The 21,980-nt window shown below is 38.2% G+C and overlaps 1 protein-coding gene and 1 non-coding gene across 4 annotated transcripts in view; one reads left to right on the top strand and one right to left on the bottom strand.

Moving 5' to 3' along the window:
- EIF4G3 (eukaryotic translation initiation factor 4 gamma 3) overlaps window positions 1-21,980 on the bottom strand; it is a 366,964-nt gene that overhangs the window by 315,114 nt on the left and 29,870 nt on the right. The window lies entirely within an intron of this gene.
- Window positions 17,730-17,836, top strand: LOC115867230 (U6 spliceosomal RNA). The gene has a single exon (XR_004045015.1). It is a non-coding gene; the product is annotated as a U6 spliceosomal RNA (small nuclear RNA).

Genomic DNA, 21,980 nt, shown 5'->3' with positions numbered 1-21,980 from the left:
AAGGGAATTAATTTGATGTCTACTGATTTCAATCAAGGTACTGGTTCTCAACCTTAGCTACACATTAGAAACAGCTGTAGAGCTTTCAAAACTCCCAATGCTTAGGCTGCACTCCAGAACTAAATCAGAACTAAATCTAAAAGTGATATTAAGGTTTTAAACTCCTTCCAAGTAATTCTAATGCACAGCCAAGGTTAAGAACAACTAAAGTAAAACAAGAGGAGAAGCCAAACGGTACAGAGTCAGGTATCTGAATGAGTGATGAGAAACTTGGAAACATTAAATAGAAACCAATCTTTTAGCAATTTTGTAGTTAAAATAAGAAAAAAAAATGTCATGAAGAACCTAGGGGTAAGACGGGAATAAAGACACAGACCTACTAGAGAACGGACTTGAGGATATGGGGAGGGGGAAGGGTGAGCTGTGACAGGGCGAGAGAGAGGCATGGACATATATACACTACCAAACGTAAAATAGATAGCTAGTGGGAAGCAGCCGCATAGCACAGGGAGATCAGCTCGGTGCTCTGTGACCACCTGGATGGGTGGGATAGGGAGGGTGGGAGGGAGGGAGATGCAAGAGGCTAGAGATATGGGAACATATGTATAACTGATTCACTTTGTTATAAAGCAGAAACTAACACACCATTGTAAAGCAATTATACTCCAATAAAGATGTAAATAAATAAAGTAAATAAAAAAGCAAAGCAAAACGAAAACACTGAAACAAACGTACTTGGCCAAAATGCCATTCAAGTAGCAGCAGCTTGAGAAAGGTACTTTAGTGTAGAGAAGTTCTGAATAGGTTATGGGCACAGGGGAAGGATTCAGTGGCAGTCAAGAACGTGCGCATGCAACAGAGGAAGGCCGAGGTAAGTAATGGAGCAGGAAGCTTGACAGAAGTGAAAGGGAATGGAAATAGGACCAAAAGAAGATAACGGGGGGTGGGGGGAGCTCTGTAAAAGAAAGGACAACTTACAAAGGAGTCCGAGCGAAGATATAAACATAGAAGTATTTTCATGAAAAACCAGGAAGCAGAACGAGAACACTTATTTCCTTATCTTACATTCCCACAGCTTTACTCTTCTCGGCTAAGTCAAGGAAATTATCTGTGCTGGTAAGAAACAGAGGAAGAACTATGGAGAGGAAACTAAAAGCCTGAAGTGTGTGTAAAATGTCTTAATGTAGGAAACAGAGGAGGAGGAGATACTGCAAAGTTTCCTTCCCTTTGCTGTGCTCTCTACCACTGATTTCCCAGCCACATGTATTTTTTTTTTAAATAATAATGATAAGGTATGTGCCCTTCCACCTACGGTTACTCTCACTTCTCATTTTTTAGCAAAAATCATCAAACGGCATCAACTACATTACTCCAAAGCTTGGCACCATCCACACACATCTGTGGTAGGAAAAAAAATACACTTTTAAATAGGCAGTCTGTGGATCCTAGACCAAGCTAGCTGAGAATCATTCACTCATAGCATACATAAAATGACCATTTTGGTAGTCTCTGTCTGGCTTAGGATGAAGTTAATTCAAATCTCACCCTGAAGGGCTTTTCTGGTGGCACAGTGGTTAAGAATCCACCTGCCAACGCAGGCGACATGGGTTCAAGCCCTGGCCCAGGAAAATCCCACACGCCGTGTAGCAACTAAGCCCATGGGCCACAACTACTGAAGCTCAAGCATCCTAGTGCCCGCGTGCTGCAACTACCGAAGCCCACACGCCTAGAGCCTGTGCTCCGCAACAAGAGAAGCCACCGAATGAGAAGCCAGCGCACCGCAACTAGAGAAAGCCCGCGTGCAGCAATGAAGACCCAATGTAGCCAAAAATTAATTATTTTTAAAAAAATAATAAGTAAATCTCACTCTGAGATTTTCCACCTCAGCTCAGATCAGCACTGAACCTAATTATTCCCCTGTACTACTTCAAAAAGTTCATTTTCCGCCTTCATAAAATTATTTTATTTCTACTTGAGGTATAATTGACATACAACATTAGTTTCAGGTGTAGAACATAATGATTCACTATTTGCATGTATTGCAAAATGATCACCACACTAAGTCTAGTTAACACCTGTCACAATACAGGTTTTTTTTGTGTGATGAAAACTTTTAAGATTTACAACTTTCAAATACACAATTCAGGTATTATCAGCCATAGTCACCATGCTGTACATTATATCCCCATAACTTATGTTTTCATAATTGGAATTTGGTACCATTTGACTCCCTTCACCCATTTCACCCAACCCTCACCCCCGCCACCTCTGGCCACCACCGATCTGTTCACTATATCTATCAGCTTGGTCTTCTTTTGGTTTTTGTTTTCGTTTTTTAAGATTCCACATATAAGTGAGATCATACTGTACTTATCTTCATAAAATTCTTTATTGCTTGTTTTTAAAGAGAAAAGTGGAAAAAAAAACTTACTTGCACATGCACCTGCACTTACATGCACATGCACTTGTCATTTAAGACTCAAAACAACCTGTGAAGTAGGTGCTGTTATTAAACCGATTTTACAGATTAGGAAGCTGAGGAACAGAGAAGTTAGGTGTCTTTCCCAAGGTCACACAGCTAGAGCAGAGATTCGACCCAGGTCACCTGAGCTCTAGTTCCAGTGAAGCCTATGGCCACCATCCTCTATTTCCCCTCTGGCATGAATTCATGTATTTTTAAACAATGAACTTAAGGACCACGGAGAAGCTTAAACAAAGCTATACTTAAATTTGAAAGAATAAAGGAATTCAGATGAGCTCTCAATAGAGTACCTCTTCCACATTATATGAAAATTCCTTTATGCCAAAGAACAAATTGCAATCATTAATTAAAAACAAAATCATGTAAATATTTTAAGGGGCCAAATAATTTCTATTTTACCATATATTGGGAACCGAAAAGCTAAATGACTAATTCAAACCATGTAACTTATTTTTCTGTTGATTTATTTTCAGTTATGAAGTACAAGGTAAGAGAGGAGAATGACACTTTTTTGAATGTCATAAGTTAGTTGGAAAATTAGCTACAAATTTAGACTTGCTGCTTTTTAAATAAACATCTCATTATTTAATATGCTTTCACATACCTAATGTTTCAATATTTTCCACAGTTAGCACACAGATACAGAACAAATTCCTGCCAGGTCAACCAATAGATTTTTTTCAGTTTGGCCTAATTCAAGTTCAACTGTGATTCAATTACTATAGTCCAGGCCAGTAATACTGAGCATTTTCTTGTAAGAAAATAACACAATTTAAATGTGTGAAAAACTTCTTTACAGTGCATTTAACACATCAGCTGGGGGTTTAGTCTGCCAGTCTGCATTACACATGTGAATGATGTGTTATTGCATTTACACAAGTAGCAATGCTGAGTTTCAAATCACTACAGATTCAGACTCAGGCAAGACCTGAATCATGACGATTTTGGAGACTACGTATTGTGTTTATTTACAAGACAAGATCATGTATACAGGCAAAACTACACAGTTGGAAATGTGAGGGTAAATTTAAGAGTAATATAACCCAATCCTAATTAAAAATAAAATCCTCTGGAAATTGCTGTTCTTTTTGATGGCCAAGCTTTTTCTCTTAAGAGATGTCTTCATGATCCTCCTCATTCTCTTTTTTTTTTTTTTTTTTTTGCGGTACGCAGGCCTCTCACTGTTGTGGCCTCTTCCGTTGCGGAGCACAAGCTCCGGACGTGCAGGCTCAGCGGCCATGGCTCACGGGCCCAGCCATTCCGCGGCATGTGAGATCTTCCCGGACCAGGGCACGAACCCGTGTCCCCTGCATCGGCAGGCGGACTCTCAAACACTGCGCCACCAGGGAAGCCCTTTTTTTTATTTTTTTTTTTATTTTTGGCTGTGTTGGGTCTTAGTTCCTGCCCGCGGGCTTTCTCTAGTTGCGGCAAGTGGGGGCTACTCTTCATTGCAGTGCACGGTCTTCTCATTGCGGTGGCTTCTCTTGTGGAGCATGTGCTCTAGGCGTGCGGACTTCAGTAGTTGGGGCACGTGGGCTCCAGTAGTTGTGGCGCACAGGCTTAGTTGCTCTGCGACATGTGGGATCTTCCCGGATCAGGGCTCGAACCCGTGTCCCCTGAATTGGCAGGTGGATTCTCAACCACTGTGCTACCTGGGAAGCCCCTCATTCTCTCTTAATGGTAAATTATCAAAATATCTGAAGGTTGGAAGACATCTATCTAGTCTCAAAGATCTGCAATTCTTTTTATCTGCCCTAGTCCCAATGACTCTGAGATATCAGTGAGCTTAAATAATACAAGACACTTGAGGGGGAAACAAAAGGAATCAATCAAAAATGGAAATGATACTTTCAGTACCTAAACTGAAGTAATTTACAGCATTTGGGTCAAAACTAGCTTAAAACTTAATGGCACTAAAGTAAAAAAAAAAAAAGAAGGGAGCTGGAGACAGATTGCATTGGACAATTTTTTAAACAGTAGAAAACCTATTGCAAAAAAACAGCTTCTTTCCTAGATTATAATCAAGCAAGGTTTTACCACAAAGGTCCCATGAAAAACATACAAAATATTATTTTTTAAAATTCCAGTCATAACAAAAACCATGCATTAAATGACAATATAGTGAAGGCATTTCTATGACATAGAAATGCTATGGCATACACAGTTATCTTTTTGATGGTCAAGGGATCAACTCAGGGATTAAAAATACATATTCTCTTCCTTAAATATCTCAAATACTATATATCTCTTCCAAATACTCAAGGTGTATGACAGAGCTTTAGACAAATGTACTCCAAATGCAAACATTCAAACTGCCATCCAAGAACCCATAGTAAAGATGTGCTATTGCTTGTTATAGGGGCACTACTGGCTTCAAACACCAGAAAGCCAGCAAATCTGATACACGCAGACCTAGGAGATACTGCAGGTTCAGTTCCAGACCACCACAATACAGTGAGTATCACAATAAAGTGAGCCACACAAGTTTTTTGGTTTCCTAGGGCACATAAAAGTTATGTTTACACTATACTGTAGTCTATTAAGTGTGCAATAGCATTGTTTTAAAAAAAAAACTGTACATACCTTAATTAAAAAATACATTATTGCTAAAAAATGCTAACCATTATCTGATAACTCAGTCTGTGAAACACAATAAAGTGCAATAAAACAAGGTATGCCTGTATTGGGGTAGGTTTTATTTTGCTTCTATAGAAGGCCAACTCACTGAGCCATGTACAGAGAGGAAGGTTTGACTGCCTACAGTAGAAATAGATTCTTCAGAATTCTGAAATCTTCTCAAACTGTAATACCCAAAATTTGTTGAAATCTCAATATGCTGGCTTTCTCGTTTTTCTGTAAAGTCCTTTTTTTGACAGTATATTTTTATTTAATTTTCTACTGAGGTAGAGTTGCTTTACAATATTATATAAATTTCAGGTGTACAACAGTGATTCACAATTTTTAAAGGTTAGGCTCCATTTATAGTTATTATATAAAACATTGGCTATATTCCCTGTATATCCCTGTAGCTTATTTATTTTATACATAGTAGTTTGTTCCTCTTAATCCCTTACCCCTATCTTGTCCCTCCCCACTTCCCTCTCCCCCACTGGTAACCACTAGTTTGTTCTCTATAGCTGAGTCTGTTTCTTTTTTGTTATATTCACTAATTTGTTTCCATTTTTAGAGTCTACATATAAGTGATATCATACAGTATGTCTTTCTCTGTCTGATTTATTTCACTTAGCATAATGCCCTCCAAGTTCATCCATGTTGCTGTAAATGGCAAAATTTCATTCTTTTTTATGTATGAGTAGTATTCCATTGTATATATGTACCACATCTTCTTTCTCCATTCATCTGTCAATGGCCGTTTACATTGCTTCTGTATCTTGGCTACTGTAAATAATGCTGCTATGAACATTGGAGTGCATGTATCTTTTTGAATCGGTGTTTTTCTCCTCAAATATATACTCAGGAGTGGGACTGCCTGATCATATGGCAGATCTATTTTTAGCTTTTTGAGGAAACTCCATTCTGTACAGCCCTTTTTAAAAGAAGCATAAAATGGCATTCATTTCAGTCTGACAACAAGGTATATTCCTAAAAAGTTAAATAGCTTAATTCTTTGAATAAGAGTAATACTAACCATTTTAAACTGGTCACACTAAAGACCTTCATTTTTATGAAAACATATGCCAAGGAGCTCCTTTTCTCAATTGCTAACCAAAAATAGAGGGAGAGGATAACACATCAGTCATGATTTTCTGTTACTATGGTGTTTTCTGGTTTTGTCCTTCTTCAACACCAAGTAGATCTAAGATTACCTCCACAGCAGTTAACTGTTTCAACTTATTCAGGTTAAGAAACAAGTTCTACAAGACCACATTTAAAGTGACACACATTACCAAAAAATGTACCCAGGCAATATCAACTACTACAAATATGAACAAGAGGCAAGAAATTTAATTATATATCCACTTAAATCCACTGATTTCTCAATAACTGTGTACCCAATACAATGCTATTATGTAAAAGATCAAATCTGGCTTATGTATATGGAGCTTATGAGATATAAAAAACAGCTTTTTAAAAGAGGAAACACAATTAGACAGTATAATATGATCACCTTAGCATAAAACAAGAAAACATGACAATTCTTCATGCCTGGAGAACTGAGCTTGGAAAGCAAAAACTTCTGATAATTACAGATCTAATTTAAAGGTTTTTTTACTGGTATTAAAGCTCTAACATTAATATATAATAGTATATCACGTTAACATATATGAGCAATTCTCAGAAGTCAGGTTAATATGATAAAACAAGAATAAGAGTTTTAATTAAGATGCTCCATTAGCCTATAAATATAACCAGATTAGTTACTTAAGCACAAATTATCTCTGTATACCCAGTATCAGATCAATTTCAGGGAGACAGTAACACTGAAGATTTTAATAGTCACCAGTTTATTTCAAAATAGAAAAATGAACCAGGCATATCTTGATGATGATCTTCTGGAGTTAGCACATTCCATCAAGATCATTCAATTGTTGACTAAGTTACTGTGAAACAAAAATAAATAGGGAAGGCCTAGAAACAGTGCTTAAATACTGTTGAAATAGTGACCTCACTTTGTCAATGACAAAGGGCCCTTATAAAGAAAGTCTTATGGTTACATATTCCATATAATAAGAATAGCTAACATTATTAGGCACTTACTAAGCCAGGCCCTGTTCTAGCACATTAATTCATTTACAGCAAACCTAGGAGAAAAGTTCTACTATTTTGCTCCATTTCAGGATGAGACAACTGAAGCACAGAAAAGGCCAAAAAAAACAAAAACAAAACTTTTCCAAGCTTCCTAAATATTCTAACTCCAGAGTCCATACTCTTAACCATAATACTACACTGCATTTATATAAAGTATTAAATAAGATTTAAGCTGAAGAGACTTAAAGAAACAAACATTTGTCAAGATAAGGGAAACAAAGGCATCAGGTACCAGAGTTACCACATTAAGAAAGTTGGCTCTATTTCAACTGATGAAGTAGAAGTTGAGTTTGCCCTTGGAACTCTCACCTCTGTATTCCAATCTACTTGCCCCAGTTAGTGGCATTCCCCCTCCTTGATAGGCATCAAGTGTCTTTAGCATCACTTAAAATAGCAAAAGACTGGATCTCAATCACAAATAACATGCCTTAATAGACAGATGACCAAATACAGTTTAGAGACTTCTGGAAGTATTCCTATTTTATCACAAGAATAGGTTCCTTAAGCTCAGAGAAAAATGTTCTAAAAGTAAAATTTAAGATACTACCTAGGAAACTGCACAAATATTTTGGAAGAAAACAGGGTCATCCTGATCTCTGTAGACAAATGGAATGATATGGTAATGCAGCGTAGTAAGATATTACAGATTTTAGGTGGGTAGGTATATGTAAAATCAGAGTAACTCTTACAAGTCATATAAAATATCATGTCTCAGCTCTAAACCCTCCAAAGGCTTCCCATATCAAAATAAAATTCTTACCATTTCCTACATGGGCCTACATGAACTTGCTCCCCACTTCCTCATCTCCAACTACACTGGCCACCTTTAGCTGCTTCAAATGTATGTACATGGGACAACCTCAGAGATCTAACCCCACCTATGCATTAAGGCCATCCTGGCTTCCTAGCAACAGTATGTTAACAGCTTGTTTTGAGGACTCAGAGATTCAAACAGCAACTACCTCATAAACCATTTGCTACAGAGCTAGCATCTTACATTGATCATCAGGCACTAATATTCATGGAATTACCGAGATCCTCCAGGAGAGAATGTGAGAAAAGTACATACAACAAATGAAAGAAATAGTATGGGTAAAAAAAAATCAAGTATCTGTATTAAAAATATAATGTCTTCAATCAAAAAAATGGGCAGAAGATCTAAATAAACATTTCTCCAAAGAAGATATACAGATGGCCAACACGCACATGAAAAGATTCTTAATATCGCTAATTATTAGAGAAATGCAAATCAAAACTACAAAGAGGTAACACCTCACAGCAGTGAGAATGGCCATGATCAAAAAGTCTACAAATAATAAATGCTGGAGAGCGTGTGGAGAAAAAGGAACCCTCCTACACAGCTGGTAGGAATATAAATTGGTACAGCCACTATAGAGAACAGTATGAAGGTTCCTTAAAAAATTTTAAATGGAGTTATATGATCCTGCAATCCCACTCCTGGGCACATATCTGGAGAAAACTATAATTCGAAAAGACACATGCACCGCAATGTTCAGTGCAGAACTCTTTACAATATCCAAGACATGGAAGCAACCTAGATGTCCATCAACAGATGAATGGTAAAGAAGATGTGACACACACACACACACACACACACACACACACGGAATATTACTCAGCCACAAAAAAGAATGAAATAATGCCATTTGCAGCAACGTGGATGGACCTAGAGATTATAATACTAAGTGAAGTAAGCCAGTCAGAGAAAGACAAACATCATATGATACCGTTTATATGTGGAATCTAAAAAAAAAAACAAAAAGATACAAATGAACTTATTTGCAAAACAGAAAGAGACTCACAGACATAGAAAACAAACTTATGGTTACCAAAGGGGAAAGGGGGGGGAGGAAAAAACTGGGAGATTGGGATTAACATATACACACTACTATATATAAAATAGATAGTCAACAAGAACCTACTGTATAGCACAAGGAACTATACTCAATATTCTATAATAATCTATATGGGAAAACAATCTGAAAAAGAATATATATATACATATAACTGAATCACTGTGCTGTACACCTGAAACTAACATCATATTGTAAATCAACTATATTTCAATAAAATATATAATGTCTTACATATTACATAATTCTTTTCACCAGCTCTGCCAGTAAAAGTAAAAAAAAAATTTCTTCGTACAATTTAAAAAGCACCAATGAACAGAACTTAAGTTTGAGCAATGTCAGTCATGTAACTTTGCTTTTGTCATGATGAAGCTGAGATTCAAATCTGTAACCCACAACCAACAACCATCCAGCGTCTTTGGCATTCATTTCTATATAATACTCATGCTCTACCTATCTGTCTGTTTGTTGGTACTTTTTTAATCCCCACCCTTATTTTCCCTTTGCTTTGATTTCTTTATCTGGTTTTATTTTTTATTGAAGTAACACTGATTTATAACATTGTATAAGCTTCATTTGTACAACATTATGTTTCTACTTCTGTATACCCTACAGCATGCTCACCACCAAAAATCTGGTTTCCATCTGTCACCATACAGTTGATTCCCTTTACCCATCTTGCCCTCCCCCTCTGGTAACCACTACTGTGTTCTCTGTAACTATATTTGGTTTTGTTTAGTTTGGTTGTTCTTTTATTTTGTTTGCTTATTCGTTTTTATATTCCACTTATGAATGAAATCACACAATATTCATCTTTGTCTGATTTATTTCACTTAGCATGATACCCTCAAGGTCCATCAATGTTGTCACAAATGGCAAGATTTCACCTTTTTATGGGTGAGTAGTATTCCACTGTGTGTGTGTGTGTGTGTGTCTATACACCACATCTTCTTTATCTATTCACCTACTGATGGGCGTTTAGGTGGTTTTCATAGCTTGGCTATTGTAAATAGTGCTGCAATGAACACAGGGGTGCATATATCTTTTGAAAGTGTTTTTGTATTTTTTGGATAAATACCCAGAAGTGGGACAGCTGGATCATATGGTAGTTCTATACTTAGCTTTTCTGAGGAATGTCCAATACTGCCTTCCATAGTGGCTGTACAAATTTACACGCCTACCAACAGTGTATAAGGATTCCCTTTTCTCCACATCCTCGCCAACACTTGTCATTGCTTGTTTTTTTATCTATCTCTATTTTTGGCTGTATTGGGTCTTCATTGCTGCACGTGGGCTTTCTCTAGTTGCGGTGAGCAGGGGCTACTCTTCGTTGCAGTGCGCAGGCTTCTCATTGCAGTGGCTTCTCTTGTGGAGCACGGGCTCTAGGCGCACAGGCTTCAGTAGTTCTGGCACGCGGGCTTCAGTAGTTGTGGCTCATGGGCTCTAGAGCGCAGGCTCAGTAGTTGTGGCACACGGGCTTAGTTGCTCCATGGCATGTGGGATCTTCCCAGACCAGGGCTCGAACCCGTGTCCCCTGCATTGGCAGGCAGATTCTTAACCACTGCACCGCCAGGGAAGTCCCACTTGTTTTATTGATAATAACCATTCTGGCAGGTGTGAGGTGATATTTCATAGTGGTTTTGACTTGCAGTTCCCTAATAATCAGCAATGTTGAACATCTTTTCCTGTGCCTGTTGGCCATCTGTATGTCTTCTTTGGAAAAATGTCTATTCAGCTACTCTGCCCATTTTTTAATCATGTTGCTGTTGCTGAGTTTTATGAGTTCTTTATATATGTTAGATAGTAACCCCTTATCAGATATAGCATTTGCAAATATCTTCTCCCATTCCGTAGGTTGTCTTTTCATTTTACTGCTGATTTCCTTTGCTGTGCAGAAGCTTTTTAGTTTGACGTAACGCCATTTGTTCATTTTTTGCCCTTGTTTCCCTTGCCTGAGAAGACAGATCTAAAAAGATATTACTAAGGCCATCTTTACCTAATTTTATCATCTATTATTATTTCAAGTATTTTTGTAAACCACTTTGAATCCTTCTTTGAATGAAGTTTAGCATAGATTATTTAACGCTACAGATTACTATTAAATTTCTGTTTCTGCTTAAGATACAGAAAACTACAAAAACATGGTACCCTCTCTAATAGAAGAAAAGACCAGATTACCTGAAACACCACAACCTTTCTTGAGCCCATCAGACTCCTGAAGTTGCAAGGCAACCAAATAACCTGAATTCCAAAGAGGAACAAGACCCTCCAATAAAGAACATATATGGTAGACGAGAAGAGAAAGGGGTAATCATAATACAGTGAATAAAAAGAAGATCTGCTAAATACTTACTGAATTCCTAAAAGGTATAGGCTAGCACGCCAATTTCCCAACTGGGTGCCCTATCCACAACAGGAGTCTGCACTCACTTGCTCTTCTCCACTGGCCTCCACAGGGCGCTCATGAAAAAGATTGGTTTCACAGCAGAAGACCAGAGAGAGTCCCACTCAATGGCACAGGAATTCAGGAGGTGACCAGTCATTGCTGGGAAGAGGCACAAAGCCGCACTTGATTTCCCATATCCTTTTCTCCTATGAAGCAAAGGTGTTAGGCCACTGGAGTAGGGGCAGCAAACCCCTTCTGTCCTAGGACACTGGCAAACATCTGTTGTTGCTGCGATAAAGATATAAGCAAATCCCTCTATCCCTGTGGGGAGGGGTAAGTAACCATCTTGTGCCTAGGATCCCACACAAATACACCACCCAGGAGCCTCCTAATGCTGGGAGAGGGGCAGGAAACCCTATCCAAGAATAAGTACAAACACAAGGCAAACAATGGCTGCCACAAGGAGGAGAGGGAACAAAGTCCTATTTATAAGGCCCAGATGAACAGGGTCTGCAAAAGACTGAAGCTGAACTGAGATAACTGCCTCCAACATAATCATAATACCAAGGAGCAAGCAACAGCATTCTACCACCAGGGGTAACAGTAGCCACCACTACAAGACTATGAAGACTGCGGTGCACTGAAAGTAATGATAATGACAATGAAACCCCAAACTAGCTCAATTCACGACTAGTTTGGCTTAACACCACACACTGACAGCCCAACAGAAGTGGGGTGTACCCATTTCCAAACATAAATACAATTTACCTCAGTCTCAACTGCTGTTCTATACACCATGCCCAACACCTAAACAAAAATTATGAGACACACAAAAAAAGAAAACAGCCTATGGTCAAGAGAAAAAGCAATCAATACAAGTAGACTCAGGGATGATTCAGATGCTAGAACTATCAGAGAAGGATATTTTTTTAAACTGTGATTAATATGTTAAAGGACTTAGTGAAAAAGGTGGACAACATACATGAACAGATTAGATAATATCAGCAAAGAGATGAAAATTTTTCTATACGTTAAATGTAAATGCTAGAAATAAAAATTACAATGTCAGAAATAAAGAATTCCTTCTACAGATTCAGCAGCAGACTGGACTCAGCTGATGAAAGAATCAATGAACTTGGAAAATAGATGAAGACACCAACAGAAATTATCAAAAGTGAAACACAGGGAGAAAAAAAGAAAAACAGAAGATCCAATGTTGAGGGACTATCAAATGGTCTAACATGTAAATGAGGTCTCAGAAGGAAAAAGGAGACTAAGGCAGAAGAAATACTTGAAAAGATAAAGGCCAAGAATTTTCCAGAAATAATAAAAGATACCAAACAGATTCAAGAAGCTTAAAGAAATCCCAAGCAGGATACAATAAAACAACACATACCTGCCTAGCCTCATCAAACAGCCTGAAGGCAAACAGAGGGGGTAAAAAATACTACATACATAATCAAGAACAAAGATAAGAATTACAGTAGATCTTATCAGAAACTATGCAAGCCAGAAGACAATGTTTTTCACTACTTCAATGCTGTAAAAGAAAAAATTTGTCAACCCAGAATTCTATATGCAGGAAAATTATTTTGCATCATGAAGGCAAAGATCACTATCAACCTCAACAATGTTCTCCATGCCAAACTGAAGATAAATACTGCTAGATATTTTTACTTGAAATGCAATAAACATGGTAAAAAGTGTCTTTGCACTTGAAATGGTGTTAAAATATTGAGAGGCTGTTTTCCATAATATTCAGACATTTTCCTTAACATTCAAATGAAAGTTTATCATCTCCTAAACACACTTCTAAAAGCCCTTCCTGGGCTTCCCTGGTGGCGCAGTGGTTAAGTATCCGCCTGCCAATGCAGGAGACATAGGTTCAAGCCCTGGTCCAGGAAGATCCCACATGCCGCAGAGCAACTAAGCCCATGTGCCACAACTACTGAGCCCGCGTGCCACAACTACTGAAGCCCGTGTGCCTAAAGCCCATGCTCCGCAACAAAAGAAGCCACAGCAATAACTCTGTGCACTGCAACGAAGAGTAGCCCCCACTCGCCGTAACTAGAGAAAAGCCGGCATGCAGCAACGAAGACACAATGCAGCCAAAAATTAAATAAATAAATAAAATAAAAGCTCTTCCTGTTAACCCTGATACCTCTCATCCAGTCTATGGTTTAGAATACTATGGAGGAACTGAAGCAATTAAAAGAGAATGAAACAAACCTAGGGAAAAATGCTGAATGAAAAAAAAAAGGTTCTCTCTGAATAGTAGAATTATGTTTGACTTCTTTTCTTCACAACATCTAAAGCTTCAAATTTTCCATTATGAACAGTTATTATTTTTGTTTCAGATGGGAAAAAAATCCTATTACACAAAAATGACAATGTACCATAGTTAAATAATACTGCACTTTACAGACAGGGCTGAAGTCAAGTACAAACCCTTTCTTTCTTCACAGGTGGTACCTATACCATACCGGTATGGAGTATCACTGCTAGTTACAGGAAAGTGAATGCAGAGCGATCAAGTAAACACAGTCCTACCTTCTACCATAGCCCTACCTTTCAGCGTAATAAAAATCAAAAGGGAGCAGCTTATAGCTTACATATTCCACTCACCACCATCTTCTCCAACAATTAAAAAAGAGGCTAATAACAAACTAGGTTTCCAGGCAGCTATTTAAACCCAAAGGCCGTAAATACTAAGGTTTGAAAAATATCTGATATGCTGATAATAAAGCACCCAGGATGGTTTAAGGGCCTTTATATACTCTAGTCCTCCCCATTATCCAAATAACGTAAGTACTCCTACTGCCATTTATGGATAAGGAAGTACAGATATCAGAATTTAGATCCTTAAAGATCACTGTCGGGACTTTCCTGGCGGTCCAGTGGTTAAGACTCCACACTCCCAATGCACGGGGCACGGGTTCGATCCCTGGGGGTGGAATTAGATCCCACATGCCGCACGGCAAAAGGAAAAAGAAAAAACAGAGAGAGATCACTATCATCATATGCATTATCCCTAGTCCTTAAATTGTATTCCTAGATTTCCATTGTGTATTTTAATGTCACTTGCTTCTTCAATGCTTATGCCTATTAACAGTGAACAGACCATATTTAATAAAAATCTCATGTAAGAATTATACTTCACTGCGCAAAATAATTTGAAATGGTCTTGTCCCTACCCTTCAGGAGACAAAAATCTTTTGCTTTTTGGCCGCTCCCCCACAGCATGCAGGATCTTACTTCCCTGACCAGGGATCAAACCCGTGCCCCCTGCAGTGGAAGCTCGGAGTTCTAACCACTGGACCAGCAGGGAAGTCCCACAAAATCTTAACTGCTCAAAATACTGGCTAATAATACTTAGATTAACTCTTTCAAACAAAACCTTGCAACTCCTCAGTCAAAATGACTTAATAACTCTATACAGAAATACAAAGTTGGAATTAAGTTCAGAAAATCCTCACAGGCTGAAAACATATACACAAAACAATTTAGATTTAATAATTCTGATTTCTTCCACAACTGAATTAAAACTAAAATGATTTAGAAAACTCAAATATAAGTATGCAGTAAATATAAAAGAAATACACTGCACTAATAAATCCCAAATTCAGGATAACAGTTACCTCTAATTAAAGAATCAAGTGATAAAGGAGGGGTACATGCTGAGGTCTTTTATTATACGGATAATGTTTTGTTTGTGAAGCTGGTTAATGGATACTTGTGTTTGCTATACTACAGTGTACTTCTGTATAGTATCTGCAGTATTTCAAAACACATCTTTTAAGTTTTCAAACCAGATATGACACTCTTTATCTCCCTGAACACAAATGTAAATAATCATTACCATACTATTACTGTAGTTTCTAGAAGAACAACTATATCCCACCACATACACTAAACTTACACACTAACTCCAACCATGACAAGTTAAATGCCTTTTGTGACAAAAGACAGTATAACCCATTTTCATCATTTATACAGTGAGGTCAATCCCACCTACCTATCCACAGTAGTATTATGAAAACGAAATGGGACAAAAAATGAACAGTCCACATGTTCATCAAATGTTAGTTATTATTAGTGGCAACTGCTGAAGTACAAAAATGCAAAAAATATGACATTGTATGTCAGTATTTACAAACTGTAGGTCTTCACATGTGTACTTATTCCTGACAGTGTATACATTTTCTTCCACTCCTAATTTGTGGAATAACCTTGGGAATGGATACATGTATAACTAACATGGGTGAAAAACATATCTAGCTCCCAGAAATGCAATAAATCATGCCAAAAATCTTCAGAGGCAGTGTTTAAAGCTTCCTGTTCTCAGTATAGATGTCTAGTAAACATTATTTATTAGTGTCTACTTTGTGCCTAGCACTAACAGACCGTAGAGAAATAGAAACAAAAAAACATAATTCCTGCCTTAAGCATTTAGTTTAGTAAAGAAAATAAATAATAAATTTATCTATAGCTGTTAGTAGAGCAACTAACCCAGCTGAAAAGAGGTGTGAAGTATCACCCTATTGATTGGTACTCTCTGCCATATAACTCCTCCTCTTTATCCTTTCCCTTGCCCACAGCTCTGCTAGTCCTGGTCTTCTCTGAAAGCAGACAGGAAAGCAGTATTTACCCTTTCTATAGACTACAGAACTGCATTATTCACTAGGTAACCTCTAAGCCACATGGGGCTATAGAGCACTTGAAATACAGCTACCACAAGGTGGATGTGCTAAAATATACACTGGAGTGCAAAGGCTTAGTACAAAGAAAGAATGTGAAATACAGTATCTCACTAATAATTTTTATAATGATCACATCTTGAAATTATAATATTTTGGATATACTGGGTAAGTATGTTATTAAAATTGATTTTACCTGTTTTCACTTTGTAACATGGCTACTAAAAAATCTAAAATTACATAGCTGGTTTACATATTTCCACCCAACAAATAATCCATAAAAAAAGTTAAAACTGAATACATAATGCACTTCAAAAGTATTCAGTAAGCATTAGCTAAATCTGAATCTTAGATTGAAATTTCAAAAATATTAGCTAAAGTAACCTATAACCATATCTAAATTCAATCTTTTTAAAAAATCAAACATGAAGGGCTTCCCTGGTGGCGCAGTGGTTGAGAGTCCGCCTACCGATGAGGGGGACACGGGTTCATGCCCGGGTCCGGGAAGATCCCATATGCCGCGGAGCGGCTGGGCCCGTGAGCCATGCCCGCTGAGCCTGCGCGTCTGGAGCCTGTGCTCCGCAACGGGAGAGGCCACAACAGTGAGAGGCCCGCGTACCGCAAAAAAAAAAAAAATCAAACATGAAGAAAGAAAGGATCTATGTTGTCAGAATTCTAATTACCTATGGCATGTGTTTATGGTCTGACAATGACACTCATTAACCCAACAAATTGAAACCACAAACTCTACTTTTCTAGATTAATTAATATTCAGTAAAATTGTTCCTCCTCCTATTACACTGAATTACACTAGAAATAGCCCAGTATACCACAGTTCATCAAAACCATACCACAGCATCAAAACCCAAGCTCTTTTTATAATTACAGAGAAGTAAACTTCAAAACATCCTAAAAACAAGGCATTTACTTATGAGTGCAATTCATTTAAATTACGTGTAAGTGCATTCTTACAGAATCTGACCTCTGGGGCTAAAAGTCAAAGCTCTTGCTCTTTAGTATCTAGAGAGGCCATGAAAATTAATTCATTAGGTACGTGACTCACACTGACCTGGGTTCCTCAAGAGTCACCTGAAGAACCAGCGTTAAGAGCAAAGAGAGAGTTCCAAAGGCCCTCCTTCCCCAAGCCAAGGAGACTTACGTGGTTGAGAAGGTTCTAAATAGATCAAACCAAAGAGACTATAAATGGACCCAGAGAGACTACAAATGACATCCAGGGGCCCTAAGACATGACTAGGCTTCCCGCATCTCTAGAAGAACTTAAATAAAGATCAGTACTAAAGAAGCTAAAGAAGTATTACTCTTCCACTCAATATTCACATGTAAAAGTCCCAAAGCCCAAGAAATCTGACCCCAAGGATGTCCATGATATATATTCCAGGAATCACAGAACCAAGACAGCCTCCTTGCCAGTACTTTATAACACAAAATGTCATTTGTGGGCAAGACGTGGCCTTTGAAAAACTGCCTAACCTGCACCCACTTAAGAGTAACCACTTTGAGCACTCGCTTCGGCAGCACATATACTAAAATTGGAACGACACGGAGAAGATTAGCATGGCCCTGGCGCAAGGATTACACGCAAATTCATGAAGCGTTCCATATTTTTTGATTCACTTTGTTATACAGCAGAAACTAACACAACACTGTAAAGCAATTACACTCCAATGAAGATGTTAAAAGTAAATAAATAAATAAAAAATAAAAGAGAAAAAAAATAAAAAATAAAGGTAACCACTTTGGACGTCCCTGGCGTTCCAGTGGTTAAGAATCCGCCTGCCAATGCAGGGGACACAGGTTCGAGCCCTCGTCCGGGAAGATCCCACATGCCACAGAGCAACTAAGCCCATGCGCCACAACTACTGAGGCTGTGCTCTAGAGCCCACAAGCCACAACTACTGAAGCCTGCATGCCTAGAGCCCGTGCTCCACAACGAGAGAAGCCACCACAATGAGAAGCCCGTGCACCACAATGAAGAGTAGCCCCCACTCGCTGCAACTAGAGAAAGCCCATGCTCAGCAACGAAGACGCAACGCAGCCAAAAATAAATAAATTTATTTTAACCAAAAATAAATAAATAAAAGTAACCACATCAGTCAAACTGCAACCTTGATGATTTAGAGCTGTTTACAGATTTTCATAAGAGAAACAGCTAATCGCATCACAAACAATGAAGACTTATCAATTCTATACATGGTCCAGAGTTAAAGCACAAAAATACTAGTGCTAACCCCAAACACTTAAAAATAATAATGACCAAGTGTTTCCATATCCCTTGATATGTTGAAACACAACAAGGATTGACTTGAGCTCAATACCTATGTATAATACAAAGGGATAGTTGACACAATTTCTTTTGACATAAGAGTACCCCCAAAGTGACCCGCCCTCAGCCTGGATTAGGTAAGAACCAGTATCTATGGTCCTAGAGAACCCTGTGCCTTTCTTTAATACAGCAGCTATCACACATATTACACTTATCTCTTTAATCATCTCTCCCTCACCACACTGCAGGACCCTAATATCTCTGGCACCTAACACAATGCTGGGCATATCTCTGAAGGCTCAAAAATATTTGCTGGTTGAATGTATAATATGGAGCTATGCTGTCCAATGTGGCCTCTAGCCACATGTAGCTATTTAAATATAAACTTAATTAAAATTAAATGAAATTTTAAAATTTAGTTCCTTAGTCACACTTGTCACCTTTCAAGTGCTCGTTGCCACGTACGGTTAGTGGCTGCCATACTGGACAGTGTAGACACAGAATGTTTTCAACATCACAGAAAGTTCTATTGGGCACTGCCTGGAGTGTCCCTTGATTCTGGAGGCATTTCCTAACAGGATTATTATTCTAAGAGAAAAGGTAGAAAGAAAAATGTTTTAAATGTGCATCAAATTCCAGTAGTAAACAATACAACCAAAGGAAAGGAGTTCTTCTGCAAGACTGTCTCTAATATCAACTATGTTTCAAACTTTTCTGATAATTCTTCATTGCTAAAGTTTCATTATCAACTAACACCCTTCTCCCACATATTCCCCTGTTGTGCCTAAAAGAAAGCCCTTAGTAACAACAAGGGCTGCTGCCCATACTCTAGGAAGGTGAAAAAAAAGGATATATGAGATTATTTTTACCCTAATCATAGGCTAATAAAAAGGTCCAAAAGGATTTTGGAATTAGTTTAGTCTAGTTAATCAATTTTACAGAGAAAGAGACTGAGCACACAGAAGTAAAATAACCCACAGAAAAGAAGAGATGTTAGAAGCAGACCAAACGGGTAAGGAAAAACAAAAAGCAGAGTGCACAGAAAGCCAGAAACTTTTATTTTTTTTACAGCATTATGGCATATTATCCAAAATATCAAAATAGTCTATACTTAATAAATGGGAATGATAAGTACTAGTAAAAGGTCAAGAAACTCTCAACCAAAGTTCTGTCTTGTGTAAGAGACCCTAAGTTTCCCCTTACAAACTCTAATATATTATTTAAATGCTTTCACTGGCAGTTTACTTTTCCTTTCCATAACATAATCACATAAATTATTTATTCTCATAGTCAGAATCTATTTATTCCTACTAGTCAGAATAGATTTCAATTAAGCCACAAATATAGGCAGCTAAAACTGAAAGCAGAATATTTACTAGTTATTTTCAATGGAAACATAATTCCAATGGCAAGGTAAGAGTATAAACAATGAAAGTGAACTAAGGGGAGAGAAATAATTTGCTTCTCAAAAATGAAATCACTTCTGTCACTCTGAAAATGTTATCTGAATGAAAACCACAGTAAGAGTGTTTCTGCTCCTTAACTGAGTTTCATTTCCATGACCTATAAATAAAAATATAGAAGAAAGTAATTTTAAGTTCTCTTATTACTTCACTATGAGCAAAAGCAAATTCAAGGCAATAAATCCAAAGATGTTATCAAAACAGAGAAAGACTGACAAATATATATTTTTTGCACATAATACTTATGTAGCTTGGAGTGTCCTCAGCCTCGTATTCTTAGGTAAACACTGAATTTTGTTTTTCAAAGGGCACAAATCTCTCCTTTGTAGGAATTTTATATATCTAATTTCTTACACCTAAAGTTATAAGAAAGCTTTTATATCTCTCCATTAGGTTGAGAATCCGCCTGCCAATGCAGGGGACATGGGTTCGATCCCTGGACCGGGAAGATCCCACATACCGCGGAGTAACTAAGCCCACGTGCCACAACTACTGAAGTCCATGCACCTAGAGCCCATGCTCCACAACAAGAGAAGCCCGGGCACCACAACGAAGAGTAGGCCCCGCTTGCCGCGACCAGAGAAAGCCCACGCAGCAACGAAGACCCAACACAGCCAAAAATAAATAAATAAATAAAAATTCTAGGCAGGTTTACGGTAATCCCAATAATCCTCAATAACAACAGGGGCAGGCCTATGCGTTGCACACAATAAACTTTGCTGGATTAAGAAAGTTCACTTCAGGAAGTTCCCTGGTGGGCTAGTGGTTAGGGTTCCAGGCTTTCACTGCCGTGGCCCAGGTTCAATCCCTGACTGGGGAACTGAGATCCCGCAAGCCGCACAGCACTTTGTAACAGGAAGAAAACAGATAAAGGCTGTCAGTGTCCATTAGTTTGTCAATATGACCAATCAGATACCGGTAATAAAATATTTTAAGTTCTAAGAGGATGTCAGGTGCAAAATGCCTGGTTTGCCCTTTAACTTTTTACCAGGTCTCAGAATCAACCTATTTCAAAAGATAAGAACATATTCCTCTAGTCATCTGCCAAATCCTATTTCAGTATGAATCTAGAAATGAAACTTAAAGGACATGTCTACTGAGAAGTAAAGGAATCATTCATTTCTTGATCATTAAAAATCAAGAATCTTGGGGCTTCCCTGGTGGCGCAGTGGTTGGGAGTCCACCTGCCGATGCAGGGGACACGGGTTCGTGCCCCGGTCTGGGAGGATCCCACCTGCCGCGGAGCGGCTAGGCCCATGAGCCATGGCCGCTGAGCCTGTGGGTCCGGAGCCTGTGCTCCGCAACGGGAGAGGCCAGGGCAGTGAGAGGCCCGCGTACCGCAAAAAAAAAGAAAAAGAAAAAAATCAAGAATCTTAACAAAGAACAGACTTCAAATCCAACAACAAGCAACATGCTAATACTCAAACCTCTCAGAAAAGGTACAATCCAAATAATCAAGCTAATTTAATGTCATTTATATAATATGTAAGACCTAATTAACTCACAATTGACCATTTCAATTTTCTAGGCTAGGAGTCTTAACTTTAATTATATATCTAAAACTTCAACTCCAAAATATGATTCAGAAGATGTCTGTATATTTTTTAAGTTGCAAAAATTATTCCAATGAGCAGCCTAAATTTAGAACTACTATCCTAGCTTTAACACATCCCTGAAATTATGCTAATTAAATTGGCATTTTCTTCAATTTAAAAAAAGTAAAAGATTACTTACTTGGGTCAATCAAGTCTAATGAAAATATTAACTAACTTTAGTTTTCAATGACAAAAAATTAATACTTCTCACATTCTTAAAAACATCCTCCCAATTTGTTTTACACCGACTTCTCTCATCAAGAGTGTATCACAGGGCTTCCCTGGTGGCGCAGTGGCTGAGGGTCCGCCTGCCAATGCAGGGGACACGGGTTTGTGACCCGGTCCGGGAAGGTCCCACATGCTGCGGAGCGGCTGGGTCCGTGAGCCATGGCCGCTGAGCCTGCGCGTCTGGAGCCTGTGCTCCACAAT

The sequence above is a fragment of the Globicephala melas genome, chromosome 1 (assembly GCF_963455315.2).
Source record: "Globicephala melas chromosome 1, mGloMel1.2, whole genome shotgun sequence".
In the NCBI taxonomy this organism is placed as follows: Eukaryota; Metazoa; Chordata; class Mammalia; order Artiodactyla; family Delphinidae; genus Globicephala; species Globicephala melas.
Note: the sequence above shows the minus strand (reverse complement) of the source record. Positions and strands in the feature narration are given on the sequence as shown.